This window comes from Haplochromis burtoni, unplaced genomic scaffold, assembly GCF_018398535.1.
Source record: "Haplochromis burtoni strain Fernald_Lab_line unplaced genomic scaffold, NCSU_Asbu1 Contig_664, whole genome shotgun sequence".
In the NCBI taxonomy this organism is placed as follows: Eukaryota; Metazoa; Chordata; class Actinopteri; order Cichliformes; family Cichlidae; genus Haplochromis; species Haplochromis burtoni.
In genome coordinates this window covers 180647-202794 of record NW_024583025.1, presented here as the reverse complement: position 1 = coordinate 202794, position 22148 = coordinate 180647, and the positions used below count along the sequence as shown (strand labels likewise).

At 39.7% G+C, this 22148-nt stretch overlaps 1 long non-coding RNA gene across 1 annotated transcript; it reads left to right on the top strand.

The window, feature by feature from the left end:
* Positions 1-6982: 6982 nt before the first annotated feature.
* Positions 6983-21599, top strand: LOC121812582. Its single transcript, XR_006053172.1, has 2 exons — positions 6983-14872; positions 14917-21599. It is a non-coding gene; the product is annotated as an uncharacterized LOC121812582 (long non-coding RNA).
* The last annotated feature ends 549 nt before the right edge of the window (positions 21600-22148 follow it).

Sequence of the window (22148 nt, the reverse complement as noted above, 5' to 3'; positions counted from 1 at the left end):
TACTTAGTATCCACATAGACTGTTTCACGGGCAAGATGTGTCGAACATCTTAAAAGAACAGTGCCAAAGTGCTTTTCTAAATCTTATGACCACATAAACAGAATGAAAAAAAATATACATAACGTTAAGGAAAATATAGTAATTGAATTCCCATCTATGTTGGTACAAGTGAACTAAAATAACTTAGAATAAGTCAAACATATAAGCCACATACAGCCCGTTTTGATCTCAAGTCACCTTCCTGTGTCACAAGTCAAATGTTGAATCGCTCTAATGTTTTTACATAAGAAACAAAAGTACAATTTTAACAGTAAGTTGCTTTGTGTGTAAATGTGAAAATAGTGCCCTAAAGGGGGGATCTTGAAAAGGGAAACACAAAAAGAAATGAGAGCAGAGACATTACATTAGAAGACCTCCTACACGGGCTTCTTAGCTTATTCCTAGTGTGGTCATATTTTGGAAAAAATAATTAAGATTGCATTGAGCTTTCTGGGGAGGCTGAGATGGACATTTCAGGCACTGCTCTTTATCCAGATAAAAGTAAAAGGTTCTTACAGTTTTTTCTGAATGCTTAAACCCTAACTGTGATTCTTATAGCACAATTTCTAAAACTATTGATAATTATAGCAAAACCACTCACTGAGTTTGCAAAACTAAAAGCACAAACACTGCTTTGCACTCAGTTTGCAATTTTGTAACACACACTTTGCAAACCTGTAGCTACAATTCACTGCACAGCACTCTTTTTGCAGAACTGTAAACACAACTCACTGCTTTACACTCAATTTCCAAATGATCAACGCACTCCTAGCAAAACTATACACATTTATGGCCATTATTTACACTATTTTGCCAACTGTCTGGCACACTGTCACATGTGAAAACTTTTTTAGATAATTAGTTCACTTTGCAATCAGCCTAAGCACTATAATACAGGTAAGCTGTGTGTGCGGAGTACAATGGAGGGAGCAGAAAGAGTGAGAAGTAGAGGAGGCCGAGGAAGAGGACGTGGAGGTGAAGAAGTAGGATGAAGAGGACGACAAGGACAAGGAGGAGCAAGAGGAAGACGAGGAGGGGGGAGAGGAAGGGTAGGAAGAGTAAGAAATAGAATTGCTGATGACATCAGAGCTACAATAGTGGACCATGTAATCAACCGTGGAATGACCCTGAGGGTAGCTGGCCAACGGGTCCAGCCTAACTCGAGCCGCTACACTGTAGCAAGCACCATAAGGACATCTTGAAATGAGAATCGGTTAGTACAGTCACTTCGCACAAAGATTTGTAGCACTGCCATATGCCAATGAGAAACACACCAATACCATTGATGTAAAAATACTGAAATTGTTACTTTACAGAATTGCTAGATGACCAGATGCTGGGGCAGAGGAAGCATGTTCACTGCAGACCAAGTAACCCATATAGTCATTATGGCGATTGCAAATAATCCTATACTTGGAAATAAACACTTGTGTTTGTTTTGATGTGTGTAAATAAACACCAGTACTTGAAGTTTGGATCCCTCCATGTTTACAGACCTATGACAAAAGTATGAGCTCAAACTGACATAGCCTACTTTGTGCACAGAGAAAGCAAAGGCCAGATGTGTTTTTTATTCATACCATCACTGTTTAGTTGGTGCATTGTGTGCTTATTAATATGATGGCTTGTGTTAACTGTTGGATACGAAAATACCATTTTTACAAAGGTGTGGAGAGTTAAGCAAGGGTTATTCACTTTTACAAGAAAACTACAATGTTTTGCTGATTGGGTAAAGGGTTTTCTTATTTGTGTGTAGAGTTTTGCAAAAATAGCCAATAGTTACAAAAAATGTGCTTAAGCCATCAGAAAAAACTGTAATGTATAGATACAGTAGGTAGAGTCCATTCAGTCCAGTGACCAGCAGGAGGTGCCACCTCTGGCTGCAGAAGGTAACTAGGAAAATTACCACCAGGCACCTTTGATTCATGACCTCAGTAAACTCTTTTCTGATTAATTTTATTACAAGAATAATTTATGTTTCTTATTGTTTAATAAAAAAACAAAAACAAAAAACAAAAACAGACCTGCCCAGTGTATATCATATACAGTTCACTGTATGGCCTCCTTTCTCCCATATGGCAAACAGTATCAACAACATCACTACATCCTGGAGCGCACAATCACTATTCTCAGTCACAGGGGGCTTGTTTCTGTGTATGTATGAATTGTTCTGTTGTATTGCATTATTTTTTTATACATTTCTTTCACATGTTTACATGTGGTGTATCCAGCTGAAAAAGAAGCTATGAAAATCAATATGCGCTACTGTTTAATGGAAAAAGAGAATGTGTTTTTGAAGAATCCACAGGTAAAGTCCTGAACTGTTTATCCAAGTTTGGGTGATGGGTACATCCTCAACAGGTCATCAGCTGATGACCTGCTAACAAGTTTGGTTACTGCTGCTGTGGAGACTGTTTAGCTGTCTTTAGGAAAGGTATCTATTTCTCAGATATAACCAGGGAAAGAGCAGCCATGGGAAAGTTGGGGAGAGTGCTGTTAAAGATATTTAAAGATACCCAAATGGCTGCAGAGCATCTTGTTTCTACACCTTTCAGATGATCAGTGATCACCTGTGTGTCAATCCCAGGGAACACTCTACACATCACATCATCGCTGCTCTCTGGCTGCTTCTAAGAGATCAGTGAAACCCGATTATTACCCCTGTGCTTGTCTCTCTGCTGCTATGTTTGTATTTTCATGTATATGAAACTTACATTTGCTTAGTAAACAGGACCACCCCTGACGTGGTTTCCTTGATGAAAATTGTGTGTTCTGCGTTTAGATCAGCACCTCTTTTGAGATTGAACTGACTCTCCAGTTGAAAGATAATGATCTACTGTCTAGAAGAATTGACACTAATGAGTCTTTCCATTCTGTCGCTGCTGCTCAGATTGTGATTACTAATGCAGAGGCTTTTTCCAGTAAAGGCAGTAAATGCCTTTACCCCTGTCGGTTGCGTGTTTCCTACCTTATTTGCCCATGAGACGTGTTGGAGTGCACTGATGTCTGTTCTCCAGCTTTGGCTGTATATATTAAACCGATAGAGGGATCCGACTCAGTTAATATTAACAGAACCAAAAGTAATACATTTTCCTACTTTTTCATATTTATGGCCATTTTATAAATCTAAAGAAGTGCTTAAGAGGTCACTTTGAGTCTGACCTTTCATCTTCGACCGTCAAATTCTAATCAGTTCAGTTTTAAGTCGAGTGAAGCTTTGTGATATTATGTTCATATGATAGACAGCTGGTTGGAGTAACACAAGGATGGACATTTTACGTGAAAACCTAGTGGCCATAACTGTGCAAAGTGTTTTATGGATTATCCTGATGGTCAATAGGGAAATGGTAACAATAAACCGGATAAAAGGACTCTTACCACACATAACCAAACCAATGTAGAGAACAGTAGCTTTTACAACATTAAATAGTACTGGTGGTGTTAAAGTTAACAAATTTGCCATTCTCTTTTTTTACCTCATATAAATTTGGTTCCTACTCACAAAAGAAAAACTATACAGAGAAAAACCTCTTCTTTTGTAGCTATAGTTTAGCTATCACCTGGAACATTAGCATGCTGGCAGTTGCTAATTAAGGCTCAGTCTTGCAAAAATGCTACATGAAATGTTTTCATGTAGCATGAAAAGTTTTTATTTGGGAGTTAGACAATCAAGTCCCTCCAGTTCCTTTAATGTCTCAAAATGCCTGAACAACTAAGAGAGAATCATATTTAAAATCCTCACATACAAGCTCTTGAATAATCAGGCCCCATCTTTTCATAAAGACCTCCTAGTACCATATCACGCCTCCCTCAGAGACTGCTGGTTTAGTAGAAGCAGGGTGTTCAGCTTTCAGGCCCCTCTTCTGTGGAACCAGCTCCTAGTTTGGATTTGGGAGCTCCACTTTAAAGATTAGGCTTAGGACTTCCCATGATGCACTGAGCATTTCATCTTCACTCACCTGCATTTATCATTAGTTGTTATTAGCCACAGTTTACCCTTTTGTTCTTTCTCTCTCCCCAGAGTTTTCTCTGTATTATTTTAGGGTCTTTTTGTTACTACATGGAGTACCTTGAGTTTGACATGTGTTAAGTTATAGTGCATGAGCCCGTGCTGACACAAGTAGAGCATACTCTGGATATAAAGTTCCTCATTTGATCTTGGGCACATAAGGTTTTTTGACTGAACACTGTTGTTTGGTCTCCAAGCTGACATGATAGTTGGGTCCTCTGACACAAAAGTTGTCTGTTCTGAGAGCAAATTTGAGAAAATGCACACTGGCCAGAGGTCAGATGACATCACCTTGAAGGGGACAGTGGTTTTATGGACAGAGCTGCAGGACTTTTTGAGTCTGCTTTGTGCTTTTCAGTCTTGACCACTGGATAGCCCGACTGAGACCGTTAGATCATTAGCATCGCTAAAACAGATCAACTTGAACTTGCATTTAAATACAGTTCTCAATCAATGTTTGCATAATTATGAAATTATGTTTTTATAATACAGTGACCTGCTGTAAACTTTCAGCTGATATCGTCTGTTGGTCACACATCCAAACGCTGCTGTGAGTGTCAGTTTTCTTACCTATCACCCACATCCTCATGTGCTTTGAGTATAAACACTTGCCCTTCTACCCTTAGCTGTGTAACCCGCTTTCAGCAGGTCCTACTAGTAGGTTTGTGCACTAGCTTGTAGCCAAAACAATGTAGCAGTGAGGGCAGTGGAAAAAGCAAACAGCTAAAATGTATACTGTTATTTCAGGTTAAAACTGCTGCTGTTCTAAGGGAATTTCACCAGTGTGAGGTTAAATGAAATCTACAAAGTCTAAGTTTTCCTTTTTATTGTTTTTGTATTTATAAAATTCCCTCATCTGGAGATTTCCCTCACTATGGGTCAGCTCCTGTTTTAAAAATCAAAGTGCTGCACATATAAAAGGGACTTGACTGGATGTGTAGTACATTCAGAGGTTAATCTTTCGAGGTGAGCATATTTGGGTCGGCTCTCTCTCCTTCAAGGGGCCAGTTCAGGGTTAGGATCTGGGCTTGCCTGGGGTTGCCTGGGGTTGCCCAGACAGCACACAGCACTTGGACAAAGGCTGTCCAGCCCTGAACTCTCAAAGTGGGCCATGGCAAGGCCAAAACGGCCTTTATTTGCTTTTAATAGTTAGTTTATTCAGAACTACTTCATGAAAAACACCATGTGGTATTCAGTGAAACCTGTTGGAATCCAGGTACTCCTCCTGCTATCGCCTTCACAGCTTAAATCGTTGTTACGTAACCAGCACTGGCTGGGTGGGCTAATCTCATAAAAAGTAGCTGTATGATGACGGTTTAGGGAGAAAAAAGATCACTAGTTACATTTACACAAATACTTAAAATAAGTAGGTACTTTACATGAATGGTAAACCAATCTTTTACAGACAGCCTATGGGCAGAAATGCTGATAGAAATCGAATGCCACTGTCGCCTTTTGTTAAATCGTTATAGAGGCAGAATAATCTCAGGCAGAATAAAGGTGGATTGCGCCAGTGAAGACTGGTTGATGCCTATCTAAATACAGTACAAGGATTACTGTAAAGTAACGGGATTACTTTTTTGGGGAAGTAATCAGTAATTAGTTACTGATTACTTTTTTCAAGTAACTTGACCAACACTGGTGACAAGTAATCCTACGCCAATCATATATTTTAAAGAAAAGCAAAACAGACTTAATTGATTTTTTTTTTCAGTTGAATCACACAGAATGGTGATTTTCTTTGTTTCCTGATTGCAAATCTGGGAATGATAATTAAATCAAAATAAAATTCTAAAAACATATCCTGGTTGCCTAGGATTAGTTATGGTTATGGTTAGAGTTCTCGGTCAGCATATTAGGCCACAGAAGGTTGACGTAAAATATAAGCATTGGATGAATTGCATTTAAATACAAATTAAATACATTTACATGCATCTATGCATTTTTATCTATACAAGATAAAGAGGAGATAAATTCTTCAAAGTCGGATACATACAATTATGTATTCAAATTTAAAAGGTTAAGTGCACACGTTTTTCTTACAATATTTGCTTAATTAAAGTATTAAGTCCTGGTAGCCTATTTGCTACAACAACAGTAATAGTAAGCTAACAAGGGAAGTCCATATCAGACATTGCGTAAAATGATGTGAGTTTGTGTTTAGGTACAGCTATAGTTAGGCTGTTATATTTTCTATACATGTTCTCAGGATACATAATCCTTCACTTCAGAATTATATGTGGTGATCAGACCTCAGGTCAAATATTCTAAAGTATTGTTGTCTGCTTTTGAAAACGAGTCTGCCTTGCATTTCTTTAGTTATGACTTACTGATTACAAAAAACATCTACTGCAAACGCCTTTACATAACCAGCAGTACAAGTTGGAGAACATCTGCACATAAAAGGAGACGCACTATTGAAACATTTTGAGCTGAGTCGTGCGGAAGGAAAGAAAATCAGCGTACAGCTGACCTGCCAACAGTCTGCAGCCGGAGGTCGATGCGGGCTCTGCAAGGTTAGATCTTTCCTCAGTGATCACCTGATTAACCTGTAGTTGTGTTCACGTATTCAGTCAATTCTTTAAAACGGCCTCATTAAAAACGTGATAAATAAAAGTTTTATTAGAAGATCAGGACAAACAATGTGTGTGCGTGCGTGCGTGTGTGTGTGTGTGTGTGTGTGGCTGTCCTACGGCCTGCCTGCTTTTGGCCAGTCTTGAAAAACAACAAATTGAACGTAGTTAACAAGGTTATACCGGAAATAATGTAAATACTTTCAAAACAAAAGCATTAATTTTACTGTTAAATGCATCAAATTCTATTCAAATAAATACTTGGTAAATATTCTGTTTTCTTAACAATGTTTAAGTAGTTATAGGAATGATGTTAGCAAACTTTTGCTTAAAAAACGCGGCATTTTTAAGCGGAAAAATATGACCGAAAAACGCATCGTTTTTGAAGCAAACTTGACAGCGGTCAGCATAAAGGGGCGGGGCTCCGTCCAACGTTCTTCCTACAAAAACCTAGAGTTGACAGAGGGCAGGCTGAGAGGAGAGCAGGTTCGGCGGAATAATTTTAAGAAGAACTTTATCCCTGCTCCACCATAGACTCCCGGGACAAGTGAGCGGCACTCATGGAAGACTTCGTGTATTTTCTGACCCTCACTCGACCTCTTAACTGTTTTAAAAGAATGCTAGTCGCTGTCGGTGTTATCCCGAAATACAAAGAGCAGCAGAGCTGGCCCTCTGCCTGCCGCAGCTGTCCGCGGAGGACGTTAACACGGTGAGTTTAACTTACCTCTGCACTCATTCCGTCCTCTAACTTCTTATGGTGCCAAACCGCCTTCAAAAAAACAACGACCTTTGAGATACCGGAACTCTCAGCACGTTTCCATACACCGGAGAGTAGTCATTTAGCTTTTCACGTCATTATAACAGCCAGTTCTTTAGGTCGGCTCAGCTGTAACATCAAAAGCGCAGCTAGTTGCGAACAAAAATAACTTTGAGAATCGGTTCCTCTGTTTTCTCACACCTTACATCCGCATAATGAGCCAATGAGCGGAGTCAAGCGACATGAGAAGCAGAAAAAGATTTCACCGGAGAAGTTGCTAGATATCTGCAGGCCGAATATGCAATAATTTCTGTTATAATCTGGCCTTGTTCTCATTGTGTACCCTGTATGTCCTTATAGACTGACACTAAAGTTTGTAGGGGGTCGGGTTTTCGTGTGAGGTTTGTTGAAGCATCACTTGCCCATCAGTCATTACACAGTTGTTAAAGTTGTGCTTTTAGTAATGCTGCTGTTCTTTGGAATAAATCCCAGGGAGTAAACAGATTTATTTCTCAAGATGAATACTATTAAGAAAACCGCCTGTCTAGATCTGCATGTCATCTCCCTAACTGAATCTGTTTATGACAGGATGCATTGCCATTTCTGTTGGATTAAATTGTGCCTGCTGCTACTTAGAAATAAGAATAATCAGATTACACAGAGTGGTTATATTCAAAGAAGAAAACAGGGTCTTCATTTTTACTAACTGGAATCACAACTTCCATGGGCTATAGTGGTCTATAAATATCTCTTAGTTCTGAACCTTTTAAAGTTCAAGTAGGCTACTCCAGAAATACTATGAAGCAGTGTAATCAGGTCACACATTAATAGAACAAAGAGATGCAGAGGAGGACAAAGCACTGTAAACTCCATGCAGCAAAGGTTACAGGGCCCTTATGGGATGATGTATTATAAGTTGTTATGTTTTTGTTTTTGTTTTTTTCGCTCTAATGATCACCAACCAAGAGGTCACAGTTCAGTTGCACTGTCTCTGGTTTGACTCTTAAAAAGTAATGTGTAATCTGTATCGGGTTGCGCGCTGTATGAAAGCGAAGCTCTGGGGCCGGCCCATTCACCCGGCTCTTTCCTCCCTTGGGATGGAGGTCAGTTTGGTTCCCAGACATGAGTGTGAGGAAGACAGAGGCACAGTGAGGAAGAAGTAAGTATTATTCCTACAGCACAGGAATGAGCACAAAAAGACGTCTCATTTTTCTGTTGTCACTGTCGCTACTTGGATACGATAGTCTGGTTTAGATGTCTGCTTATATACCACCATTCCTTTTTGTGCAAAAAGTTTTACAGAAGAAAGCAGTTTGGTGTATTCACGTAAAAAGCTCACATAAATATTTGATAAATGTAAGAAAAATGTTGGTGTCATGGTGTCCCTTTTCTTAAAATGCCAGTACCATGTAACAGCAGAGCCAATAATCTACTAGGAGCACTGGGATGGTCAAGGGATCAGTTTGTTAACCAGTAAGCTAAATAGCCTGCTTTATCTTTACCAGTGCTTTACAGTAGTTTCCATGCTGTATGCTGTGTTCCTGCTATAGATTACACAGGAAGTGCTTTAGTTAGCTGAATGCACTCCACGTCCTTGTGTGCTCGCCTGGGTTTGTGTGTGCAAGTGTTTGTTAAGTGTGTGCAATCTGGGTTGTTTGTGTTTATCTAGGCCTCTCAGCTCTTTGTGTTTGAGGAGGGGTCTCCGGCCTTGCGGGGCTGACCTCAGGGTTACTATGGAGACCGCAGGAGCCACTTCCTGAATTCTCGGCCCATCCCGCAATACATTACAGAGCAGGGGACCCAAACTCGAAGTGAGGACTGGACTGGACTGGAAACGAGGGAGGAAGGAAAACCTAATTCTGTTTTAATGGGATTATTCTAAGAAATGGAAAGTAATGGTGCAGAACTAATATGGACCTGAGCTGAAACAAGCTGAATGCACTGCATGCTAACATTTGAAGACAAGTCTTAGCTTTAAAGTCTGCATGATCCTGCAGAGTCTCTGTAAAAGTGAAAATTAAGATGTCCAAATTAAATCAAATCAGATAATTAGGTAATCCCATAAATTTAGCATCAGACTGCTTTCAGTACCAAAAACAGTTATTAGTCTATAAGCTGGCCTATTAGAAGAAAGCAGGCTAAGAGGGAAGTAGCTAAAACTATTGGGGATAAACTGAAGTTGTATATTAAGGGTCAACTTAAGATTTTTTTTCCCAGCTGTTTCATGCTTAGCTACTGTAGTTGAGTCCAAGAATACCTGTATGAACATAGCTACCGTTATATCATCCAGGGATTTCTAAAGTCCTGTTTTAAAGCCTTGAATTGACCTTTTCTGCCATTGCTTTCTTGGTCGTAGACAACCGGATGTGACAAGGAGGGGTGTGCCTGACTGGGAAACCACACGCTTATTGGTTAATAACTTGTGGTTGCACACTTTTTGGCCAATAAACATGCGGTTTGAATACTATAGATGGACCTTCATTTTGTAACATGGTGTAGCCAAGGTTTTTTAGCACTAACTAACTAAATAATCAACTTGCTCTAAATATTTAGCTTAGTGCTTTTCCAAAGTCTTCATTCCGTATTTAGTGGTGAATTGAACAAAATTCCATTGTGGTGACTGTTAAGTTCCGTATGGGAACCTTACGTTAAATGCGGCGCATGATAGAAATGCAAACGGAGAGTGTAACACTACATTCACAAAGGGACATAATATATATAAAGATCAAAAGAAATTGGGATTTATATTAAATCTTTTTTTTTTTTTAAGCATTTAGATGTTAATTATCGCTGCAAGTCTGATGATGTTTGTACAAAGTTTCATTCAGATTATCCCACCTATTGCAGAGAAGATGGGTTCATACAGATACACATGTAACTATGGTCATCATAGTAAAGAAGAAGATTAATATCATATGTCTGGTTTTTATTAGGTTACAATTTATAGGGGAGAAAGTCAGCCGTAAACAGCACTAGATAGAGAAAAGAATACTTTCTGCTGGCATTTTGGAGTCACTGAAGAGGGCTGGTTAAAGAAATGGTTTATTAGTAGCTTGCAAAGCTGAGCTCAGCTTAATTTCAGTTCAGTAATTAATGCACAGACCTGAGAAGTACAAGTAAATAATCTTCTCTCACTTTTGGGAATAAACGAATAAGTATTTCCAAAACTGCTGGATCATTTAAAACTGTAACAGTAAGTATTTATATTTACAACTGCTAGCATGTTGGTGTTGGTGTATTTTAGCAATGTAGACCAAAAAGTGTGTGAAACACCAGGGCATATTATTACCAACTTTTCCAACTAAAGGTTCCTGAGAGTCTCTTTTGCTTTGCAGCCAAGGGTGTTGAGAAACATTAACTCCTCATTTTGGTCCTCTAGGAGTCAGCGATGTTAATAATCAGAGGTTCTGGTTTCACGGGCCACCAGCTCTGTTAGTATTCACAACCCTGATCGGAATATCCACCGGTCCGTTAAACTGCTGACAGAGACTCCTACACGAGGCCAGGTCATCAGAGAGAGAGAGAACTAAAGAGACAGATCTGAATGGCAAAGGAAGGGAGGGCCTTAAAAAAGGGCCGGATTTGTGCTATCAGATAAAGAATGGAAACTTGTAGAAAAACTCCAGCTACACTCAGTGCTGCTGTGAAGGTCGTGGCCAGGGGCGAGCCTGTTAATGAAGGTGCATTGTAGTCTGATTCTGAGAGCACTTGTTTTACTTCAATGCTAGTCGTTTGGGAGACGGTGTATTTGTGTGATGTGTTTTCAGAAACCTTTTGGCTTAACTGTGAAAAGCTTGACGCTTGAGCCATGGAGTGAAGCCTGTAAATGTAAAATCCACTTAGCTGAGCAGTAACTAGCCAAGTGTAGGTGTCAACTTGATAATCCAGGAATCCAGGTACTCGGTCACCAATTGTACTTTTATTAGGAGTCAGGAGTGTTCTTGGTGGAGGTGTGCGGGTTAGCCAAGGGATATAGTGGCGTGTACTGTAGAATCTGGACTCTAAAGTGTTATTGCACTTATTGGTCACACCATATACCTTCTTAATGCTTATACGTTAGTAACTTGACTCAGAAGTGCAATGATACTGTAAGCAACCAGCAGTTACTAGTATTTGTATTTTGACCTTAAAACTCATCCATCAATGCAATTCACAGGCCTGCAACATGTTTTTGGCCTGTATCGGGAACAATGTTTCAGCCACACTTTAGGTAGGAATGTGCACCATGTGAAGCTTGATAGAAGCCAAAATATTGTAAGTAAAGTAATTCTTCTGAAGCTTGATATTAACTTTAAGAATAGGCAATAAAGCAATGAGAAATCTGGTTCTCAGGCTTTCAGAGCCCAGAAAAGCTCCTCAGTTTACATGATTGTTAGTTATTTATTCTAATTACCAGTGTAACTATAAGTTATCACACAGCAGTTCTAATGTGGTCATTTTAGTCATCCGGTCCCTTATCTGGGCAGAGTTAACTTTACATTCAATTGTCACCAAGACAGTGTCCATTCATTCATCCATCCACCCATCCATTTTATGCTGCTTATCTGGGTTTGGGTCACGGGGCCAGCAGTCCACACAGATTTTTTTTATTTTTTAAAAGAAAACTGAATCAGCTTGCTGTGTAAGTTGTATTTCTATCACTGTCTTTGCTCTAGAGTTCTTCGGTAGATTTCACATCAGGATTTATTCAGTCAGTGATATGTATCTGTCTTCTAATGTTCCAGCTGGCATCAGATGCACCACATTTACTAATTTACAAAATTGTCGAGTTCAGCGTGGGACTTTAGCTCTAAAAATTTTACTCCTGCATGTCAGATGACTACTTATAGAAAAAGATAATTTATGGCACGACTAAAAAAAAAAATTGTTGTTGTTTGTCCAGAGTATTGTAGCAGATTTCAGATTTACAGATCTGACTGATTTGACAAAAGAGCTACAAGAAATAGATGACTAGCAAGACCAAAAAAACCCCAAACAAACCTCAAACCCCTAGTTTTAATCAATACAATAAGTGAAGTTTCATCTCCTCTAAAAAGTCAGCAACAAATCTTCTAGTGTACGTTCTCTGGCAACTGAACAAATGAGAAGCTGCTGGACTTCAAACGCTCACTTTGGCACAATACACTGCTAAGGTCATCTGAAGTGCGTGTCCTTGATCTACTGTACCTTCTAATGGTGTTTGACCTGGCTCACTGTGGCTTTCTCATTGTGCTGGTGTATTTGTGATGTCAGAGAAGTGCCTCTCGAGTGCATGAAAGAATGTGCAGACACAGAGTTTGCTATGCTTTAAAGGTTTCCTCTGTAGCATTTTTAAACATCCATGTATCACCTCTAAACTGCCCGTCACCTTGGAATATTTACTGTACACAGATCAGGCCATGATAGATGGCCTCTGCCTTAGAACACTGATGTTTTTAGTGCTGGAAGTCTTGCAAATTCTAGAATCTATTTTTCTTCATTCTGCTCATCCCTGTTATGTACTTTTAGTCAAAAGTATTTTGCTGTATATAATTTAATTATACTTCCTTTGCTAATATGGCTGAGGACAGGTTCCTGACCTCCTGTTACCTGTCTTCATATGGAGTAGTCTGGTAGCCCTTGCTCCACCTTCATCCTTATCTTACTGTTTCGACTGCCAAATATCATTTAACCCTTTAAAATAAAGTGATAAAATAATTTACTGCCATACTCTCTCATTCAAATTGTACGCTTCTCTATACCCAAACCCTCGGTGTAAATTCTAGTTTTGAAACCACTAAACTATTCAAAGGTGTGGCAGTGTCCATTTTGTTTCCAGCTTTTCCAAACAATAAAACTGCAAAAGAGCTTAGTTTTTCAAAGGCCTTTTCTTCGTGTTTAACCAAATGCCGGCTTCATTTTGGCAGCGAGCTGTGTCAGGAGTTTATCTTCTGGATTTTACGAAAGCCAAACTGAAAAGCAGCCCGTAGTCATGCACTGCTTTAGACGATAAGACAGGAGGCGTCTGACAGCCTGGTTTTAGAATTGGATTTTACTCTTTGTGCTGTTCTCTACCGAACGCCAAAATGTCAAACTATTGCTACATAAAGTTGATACAAAAATCGCAACCATATTTCTAAATGTCTTGATGGATGCTCAATCATCCAGGTAAGGAAATCCTGAAAAGCTGGACATAGTGTTTTCCGTGGGATACGCTACGTCCAGAATCAACTTTTTGGGCATATTTCTAAATGTTAGCTCTAAGTACTTTTCCTGTATCATGTCTACAAAACTTCATTTTCACATGAATTTCCTATTCCCCATTTTCTCTACAACTTTAGACCACTGATAGAAGGTTTTTGGTTGGAAATGATATTCATTCTGCTATTCTTGGATATAGGTAAAGGGCACTCACAATGCACTACTACACAATTACACAAAGACATTCTTGCAAATACATTTTTCAAACAACATTCACAATAGAACAATAGGAGCTGTTTTCCTCCCATTTCAAAATCTGCTCTTGGTTTTTAGATCATCTGGCAGCCTGTTAGGCAACAGTACAGATTGTATTCAAACCTACAGTAGATGCTGTGAGGAAAGATCAGTAGTGCGTACACTTTTTATTTCTCCTGCCTTCCTCCTCTGTCTTCCGCCTGCCTTTCTCTCGCTCTCTCGCTCTCTCGCTCTCTCTCTCTCTCTCTCTCTCTCTCTCTGCTCTGTTTTTAGCTGGTTGCCAAGTGCTAAGAATCTGGGGAATGCAGGATTGCAATGTCCTGATAAAGTTTGCTTTGTTCCCCAAAGTGACCTGAGTGAGAGAGGGAGGACTAGCCATAAGTCCACATACACACATATACAGTCCACATACATGCATGCTTGCACATGAGCAGTTTGTTTTTCTCCAAAAGGACACTGGAGTGCGGAAAGCAATAGTAACCAAAACTTACGGTAGTGTAAAGCAGGTGCGCACACACGCGCGCACACACGCGCGCACACACACACACACACACACTATATATAAATGCAGACACGGCTCGAGGCCAGTAGCATGTACTATTGCGTCAGCAGAATTCATGAAACGCTGTCTTTGTCTTGCATTGTTAAACCATCCATTTACAACAGACAGATTTCTCCTTTAAGGGTTAACATGATATTTCATTTCTTTTAACCCTATAATTTTCTTTGTGGTCCAGTGGAGGCAGCTTGTGTGTCACTGGTATGACTTAAATGACAGAATCTGCTCAAAATGTGAGGAACAATCTTTGTGCTAGTGGCTAAATTACTATAAAAGTAAACAGGTTACAGCTTGAAGGTGTGATAAGAAAATAAAAAAGTTGTTATGTACATGCACAACGGAAATGATTTCCTGTTTTATTTTTACTCAGCTAGTTAGCAGTGACCGAGCAGCAAGCTTTTAACATCCAACAAATCAATGAAAACTCAGTCAGGGTTAGGGCTAAGGGGAGTGTTTGCCTTAGCTACATGCTAAATTAGGCGATTTCTAGAAACTATGAGATTCATAATTTTGTCATTACAGTTTTTCTTTTTGTTAAGATTTTCCTTTTGGGTTTTCCAGACAGGAAAAATGGTCTAAAAAGACGTTAAACCAATCATAACCCTATCCATAGATGGCTCACCAATGATGGTTGTCTTCCCTGCTGTAGCATTCTCATAGCAAGGAAAACGACATTCACAAGGCAAAAAGAGCACTGTTTAGCTTTCTATGGTCTTGTGCTCAGTCTTACTGAATTGACACAAATATTTCTGCTTATACGTTATTATCTTGTGGAAAGTCAGTATGTACAGCAAAACCTGTAACTTCAATCTTGGTTTAGGAATTTAAGAAATTTCATTTAACCACATTGTTAAGTAAAGTAGACATGCTCAGTATGCATGTAATGTCTCATTCAGTGTCTGTATGATGTAAATATCATCATGCATCCATCTCCACAAGCTAAAAAAAGCTAACAAAACATTTAAGTGTCCTCTTTTTGACATAATAAACAACACAGCTGTTCTTTTTGAACATCATGAGGTTGCTATTGTGTTTTTTGAGTACAGTGTGATGCTGTAGACATTCTTCAGATTGTGGTATGTATAGAAGTACATGCAAATCTGTAGCTGTCCACAACAACATTAATGACATTATAGAAAATGACAGCTGGCATGTTATATTTGATTTAAGCCAACTGAGAAGTGGCAAAAACTCCAGTTCCTCTAATGGTCATGTGCAAAAACAATGTCAATCCCACAGTTCTCAAAATGCCCAACTTTGCAATAATAAAACAATATTGTTAATGTAGCAAACAGTGGTTCAGGTCACATGTTTGGATTTTTAAAGGCTTACAGTTAGGGGTGTGGTTTTGACTGACAGGTGTTCAGACATCTAAACATTTTGCAGCATTTTTTTAGAAGATGTTTGTGTCTTTGAGTTAGGGCTTCATACCCGTACACTTTACAAAAGTAGCTTGCTAACTGAGCTTGCTAGCGTTAGCAGATAACAAGCACACCATGCGTTCGTCACCGAATCCAGAGTCCAAAAGTAATAATTGCCCATCTTTTATATACAGTCTATAGCTCTATAAAGAAGCCTGGTCTTTCTAACATGCACAAGCCGCTAAAATAGACCAATGATTGGTGTTAGTTATATGTAGTAGCAAATGTCAAGAACTCCAAGTGACTTTACTAAAACTGGGTTAAATGTAAATGGTAAAGATTGATTTACAATAACTTAACACTTGAGGTCTTTGTTATTGGAGCAGAGGGAGGGAACCATGGTGAAGCAGCATTCCTGTCTTTATCTCAGTGCAGGACACATGTGATTACATGCACTCTTGCTCTTTCACTCTCAATCTCTACCAGTTGCACACGCACACACACACACGGGCACATTCATGCTCTCAAAGCCATGTACACTCATTTACATGTACTCTGCTGTCTTTCTAACTCTGTCTCTCTATCTCTCACTCACACACACACACACACACACCACACACACACACACACACTCACACACAACGAATGCCATTCCATTATTGTATGTATGGAGAAAAAGTGGAGGAGAGAGGAAGAAACAGGAAGTAGGCGTTTGGGTTGGGGGAGGAGGGTCAGAGAGGGCACTATGGGAGTCCTGCACATTTATTTGCGTGTGAAGAAGTAATTAGATTTGTGTGTGTGTGTGTGTGTTTCTGTGTGTGTGTGTGAGTATGTGTGTGTGTGTGTGTGTGTGTGTGTGTGTGTGTGTGTGTGTGTGTGTGTGTGTGTGTGTGTACATATGCTGAGCTGTGGGAGTGTGTATGGTAGCTAAACAGAAATGCAGGGTTGTGTTTACATGGTAAATAGTGTGTTTGTGTGTGTATGTGTGGGTTGGGAGTTAAGGTTGTGGAATGTCACATGCTGATAGAATGCTTACTGGACAACAAAGGCAGGGCAGCAAAACATAGTGGAGACCAGTAATTATGCTGGTCTGCGCTGCTCAGCACTTGAGTCAGCATAGAATGAAGGCTGTAATGTATGAACTTTGCTGGGGAGGTCCATCATCAGGTGTTTTCTTTGAAAACTTATCTTGCATCTATGTCACTGTCATGGGGGTTGCTGTTAACTCTCACAAAGACTAGTTTTACAAAAAAGTGTGTAGCGATAGGTCAGCCTAAGTTGTGGTCTTAGATTAGATCCGAGTTAGACAGTGTCATGAAAAGTAAAGCCAGACTTTTCATTTACAGCCTAAATTTGACAGCTTCTGTTGTCATGGATGACTTCAGCCTCTTAGTTACATCATTGGTAAACTGACCAAAATAAACTGCTTCGCATATGCATACTAAAAATCTGACATATATGAATTTAGTTGTACAGCCAGTTGGCATTGAGTCACAGTAACATATATTTTCACACCTTATCATCAAATCCTCTGATATTGCCCTCTCCTCTTTCTCTTGTCTCCATATAAAAGTGGAGTGGGACCTTACCAGCTCCGGCTTTTTTCGCACAAAATCAAAAATGATCTTACTTAACTTTTTGTTGGTTTGGGTGGGTAAGATGATGTGTTTGCGGCACTGATCCCAGCTCGAGCACAACTTTACATTCACCCTGAACTTGTGTGGATGATGGATTATACCCTAAACAGGGCGAGGCTGTGTGGAAGTTTGAGATGTCAGAAAGACTGGAAGTGACACAGACACCGCTGTTGCCTTTCAGTCCAAGTTGGCAGGAGGACAAAAAGAAATCTTCCCAGTAGAGATGTGTACTCTTACGCTGATAATGTGTCCAGTCCTTTGTTTTTAAGACTCACTCCACAATCATGAGACTTTCAGGTGATGACACTTGAGTGCATAACTGTGAGGATCATTCTCATTTTATTAGTAAGGTTGAAAGGCACATGATGTGTGCTTTGAATTATTTCCAGTGCAGATCACTCTGATTCAAGCTTGTATTTTTAAGTGACTGTTGATTGGCTAACGGAAATGTTTGTGTGTTCATAGATTCTTCATCCTCTCCGGGCCGGTTGGCAGTCAGGGCTACTGTAAACATCCTTGACTGGAAGCTGGTGTTAGTTTCTGGGGCTTTCAGTCGGATGTTTGCAGCAGCCAACTGCTAGTACCATCACTGCGACAGGAGTGAAAACAGCTGTAAGTATAGTGACTGAACTGTCATGAACAATATAAGGGAAAGATCAGACATAAAGGAGAACATTGTCAAAGGAAGGTTATGGTTTAAACTGAGTTTGAAAAATGGTGCTAAAATGAGTTCTGTGGGCAACTAAGAAAGCCAAGAGGTAAAATGAACTATTCTAGGGAATAAGTGGGCCTGTAAATGGACCACTCCTCAGAGATGAGCTGACTCTTCTGCTTGGGAACACAGGAACATAACTGCATCCTAACCAAATGAGAGGACCCTGAACCTATAAGCTAATGCGCAAAACGATTTAAAGCAAAGGGGGGAAAGGCATAGAGACTGCGACAAAACTCAATACGGAGAAGCCATGTGCCCCCTGTGCTAGGACAACAGGTGGTTCGTTCCAAATTCAGTTCTTTCTGTTTCAAACAGCTCCACCTCAACTTCATAAAAGCAGCACACAGGTGAAGACATGAAAGTTTTTCTAAATCAGTGACAAGACGCCAGTGAGGATGGTGTGAGTAATATTAAATAACATTAACCAAATGACTAAGTATACTTTTTTTAAAAGAAACTTAAATGGAGTAATGATGTTGGAATGTTTGAAACCATAAAACTCTGTTTAATTAGTGCTATGAATGGCAGATGATACAGAGTTTGCTGAAAGCTAAACTGTTATCAGTGATTGGCTGATTTGGGGGGAAAAAGGACCGTTTCCCCACTGTCATGTTCCCACATTGTTTAGGAGTGTTTTGATTAACGGGGTTTTGGATCCATTTTCAGGCACTAATGGTATTTTCAGCTCCCTCATTGTGTATATGAATCTGTGTAAACTGTGATCTAGACAGGTGATCAGGTCACTCTGCCAGAGAGCAACGCACACGGTCTAAGAGGTGAAACCATCACAGAAATGTGTATTGTATGGCTGTGAAGAAATGAAAAACATTTCAGAAAACTTCATACTGCTTTTTTTTTTTTTTTTTTTTTTTTTCTTTTTGTAAAGCTGTAAGGTGGTTACTAAGTAGCACGCTTAGCAAAAATACAAAAAACTGTGCACCAGTGTGAAACGGCTGGCTTTGATAGCTGTCTCCACTCAGGCCATTCAATTCCCAGTGGATGGGAGCGGCTTCATCCTCTCTTGAGACGAGGGCTGGGGGGAGGAATGGGGAAGAATGAAAGGAAGGAGTGGGGTTGAAAGGAGAAAAGCAGGGATAGAAGGTGAGGATGAAGATGAGACGAGGGGTGGAAGAAGATGTAGGAGTGGTTAAAGTTCAGAAAATTTGACTTAAGGGTCTAAGAGTGTGGTGGGGTTTTTTTTTGTTTTGTTTTTTTCCTTCTTAAATTTTTTTAAGATAAACCATGTCATCAGAGCTGAGGGGAAATGGGTGTAACACAGACTAGAGGGCCACAGACAGGGAAGGAAGGAAGCTTTCTAATATTACAAACTGCCCCCACCCCCACATTCATCATACATGAATGAAAACATGCTGTGCTGCTTGTCGTTTCTGTCTAAACAGTCTCAGCGTTCCTTCCTTGGTGCTGGAAAACCCAGGAAATGGGCCTATTCCACTCACAAAAGCCCCCCCTGCATAAAATAGGGTCTCACCAACGAACTTAAAGATGACGAAGCTGCATGTTTGTTGCTGCACAAGCTTCTGTGCTAAACTGGAGGATATAATTGTAACTCTGCAGACTCACCGGTAAAGCTATGGACTGTGTTTGCAAGTATTAATACTGTCAAACTGAGAGTTAAAATAAGAGTTCAAAATAATTTGCTTATGAAACGATATAGTTTAGTGTGCTTTACAAAGGGGGCAGGGTGCCGCAGTGGTTAGCAAGACACGTTGGCTTAATTGGCGAGTGTAAACTGGCTGCAGGTGTGAGTTGTTTGTTAGCCCTGTGTTAACCAAACGTGCTTCACCCTGAATGTGATTATGTGAACCCGTTCACATAATGAGTACTCAATGTTTTGGCATGGATGTGATGTTGGAAGAACAGCAAGGATACTTCTGTTTTCTTGCCTGTTAGAAGTGTATGTATGGGACTGAAACACAAGGAAGCAGGAAGTGTAAGTTGGTGCTGTGAAAAGTAGTGCGTTCTGTAAAGCGTTCTGAACTACCTCACTTCTGAATTGTGATGTCCATATCAATTTGCCTTGACAAGGGATTTTTTTTTTTTTTTTTTTTGAGAGAATAAAGAATAAACACTGATTTTATTTTCTGTGATTTGGAATTTCTGTTAATATGGTATTAAAATTAAACATTGTCCACCCTGACATTTCCTTCTGACCTCTGAGATCCAGGAAGTGTAAACATCCTACACTCTCGGCATCTGCCCTCTGGTGGCCGGGAGTGGGACTGTTTGCACTCTCCGGCTCAGGAACTCTCCAAACAGCAGAGGAAAGTTGACACTTCACATCTAAATCCAGACTGTAGATTGTATCAAATTCATATGATAAATATTAATCCTGAATGTGTTCTGAAAACTTTGAGTTTGCTGATATATAAAAGTTTTTCTTTATACGAGTCAACAGCTGAGCCATGGACCTACTACTTGCTTTCAACAGGAGTGTTTTTGTTTTGTTTTTTTGTTTGTTTTTTCTTTTTTCTTTCTCCATTTTAGCTTCATAAGAACCTCATTGGTGTTAATTTGAACTGTCTGTACAAATGATGGAAGTCTGTGTAAATAAAAGGCTATTAAAGTTTCAACTAAAGGACTAGTGTGATTCCTTCAACCTCAGCTGCTGTGAATGCTTAGCATTTGGGACAGGAAATGGGGAGCGGCTGACTTCTGATTGGTTGTTTTCCCTGACCCAGAGACCCTGGTCATGCCTCTCCCACTGGGGCTGGGGGTGACTCTTCAGAGCATGTGACCGAGTCCAGAGAGTAGAATAGAAAAATGAGTTTTCCATAACTCTCTTTAGGTACCAAAACTCTTTCAGCACTAGAAGATGAAGTGAAAGTCTACATAAATCACCATGTTGTGTTTTCGGACCTATTCATTTTCATTTAGAGGAAGCATTCAGTGCATTTTCTGTACTTAAACTTGACTGTCAATCTACACCTGGGGGGTGGACAATTTTACAGGATGGTGAAGTTTTATTATTGTAGGTCTTTACATTACAATATAATGCGGAGAAAACCTCAAGAGTCAAACAATGTACAAGCACGTTAGAGACAGTAGAAATGGGGAAAACTCATGACAGAAAGAAACCTCCAGTAGAACCAGGCTGAGGGAGGGGTCTGTCACGACCAGTTGGGAGTGATGGCAGGAAGAGAGCCAGAGGTTAATAACAAACTCCCCTACCTATATGCTTTACCAAAAAAGAACATTTTAAACTTGGACACCTACTTTTAGGATTGTTTCAGGAATCCAAACTGGGAGCTGCTTCCATAGAAGAGGGCTGTGTAAGCTGAAGGCTCTGCCTCCTATTCTACTTTAAAGTACTCTAGGTTCAACAAGTAAACCTGCAGTCAGAGAGCAAAGTGCTCTATTAGGGTGAGAAGGATTTTAAATTTGATTCTGGAACAGGAAGCCAATTATGCTCTCTAACTCCTGTCAGGACCGTTAATGCAGTGCTTTCTTACTTTGCAGTGACCAGTACTCCGGTTTTAGCACAAGTAATATGAAAACTTTTTCTAAATGTATTTTTTTTTTAAAAAAAATCATACATCATATGAGAAGACACAAATCCATAAGATATAGCTTATTTTAGTTTCAAAACAAGCAACCTCTGAAAAAACTGAGCAAAGTCAACTATGGGAGTGTGTGTGTGATTCAGAGAAGGTATAAATGTTATACTTGATTCTAATCTGCTGGAACTGTAGCCGTTAGAACACAGAACACACCATGAATACCTTTTCAATCAGTCAGGTTTCACTTTCATGCTCATTTCTTGCCACAAGATGGCGGCATAAAATCACAGTAACATCACATACTGTAATCCAGTATGTGCTTCAGCGGCTACCAACCTATAAGATGTCATCTTTGACTGAAGTTCAGGTTGAAAAAGCAATAAGGAGGAAACAAAAAAGCACTTAAGGTTGTTGCAAATATGTCTCTAACAAATCTGTGTGGACAGATATAAAATGTCTAAAAATGGCACCATAAATGTGTGTCACCGAAACACCAAACAAGTGCACTCATTTGCATCAATCACTTCATACATCATACAAATTACACACGTGTTACAGTATGAAAA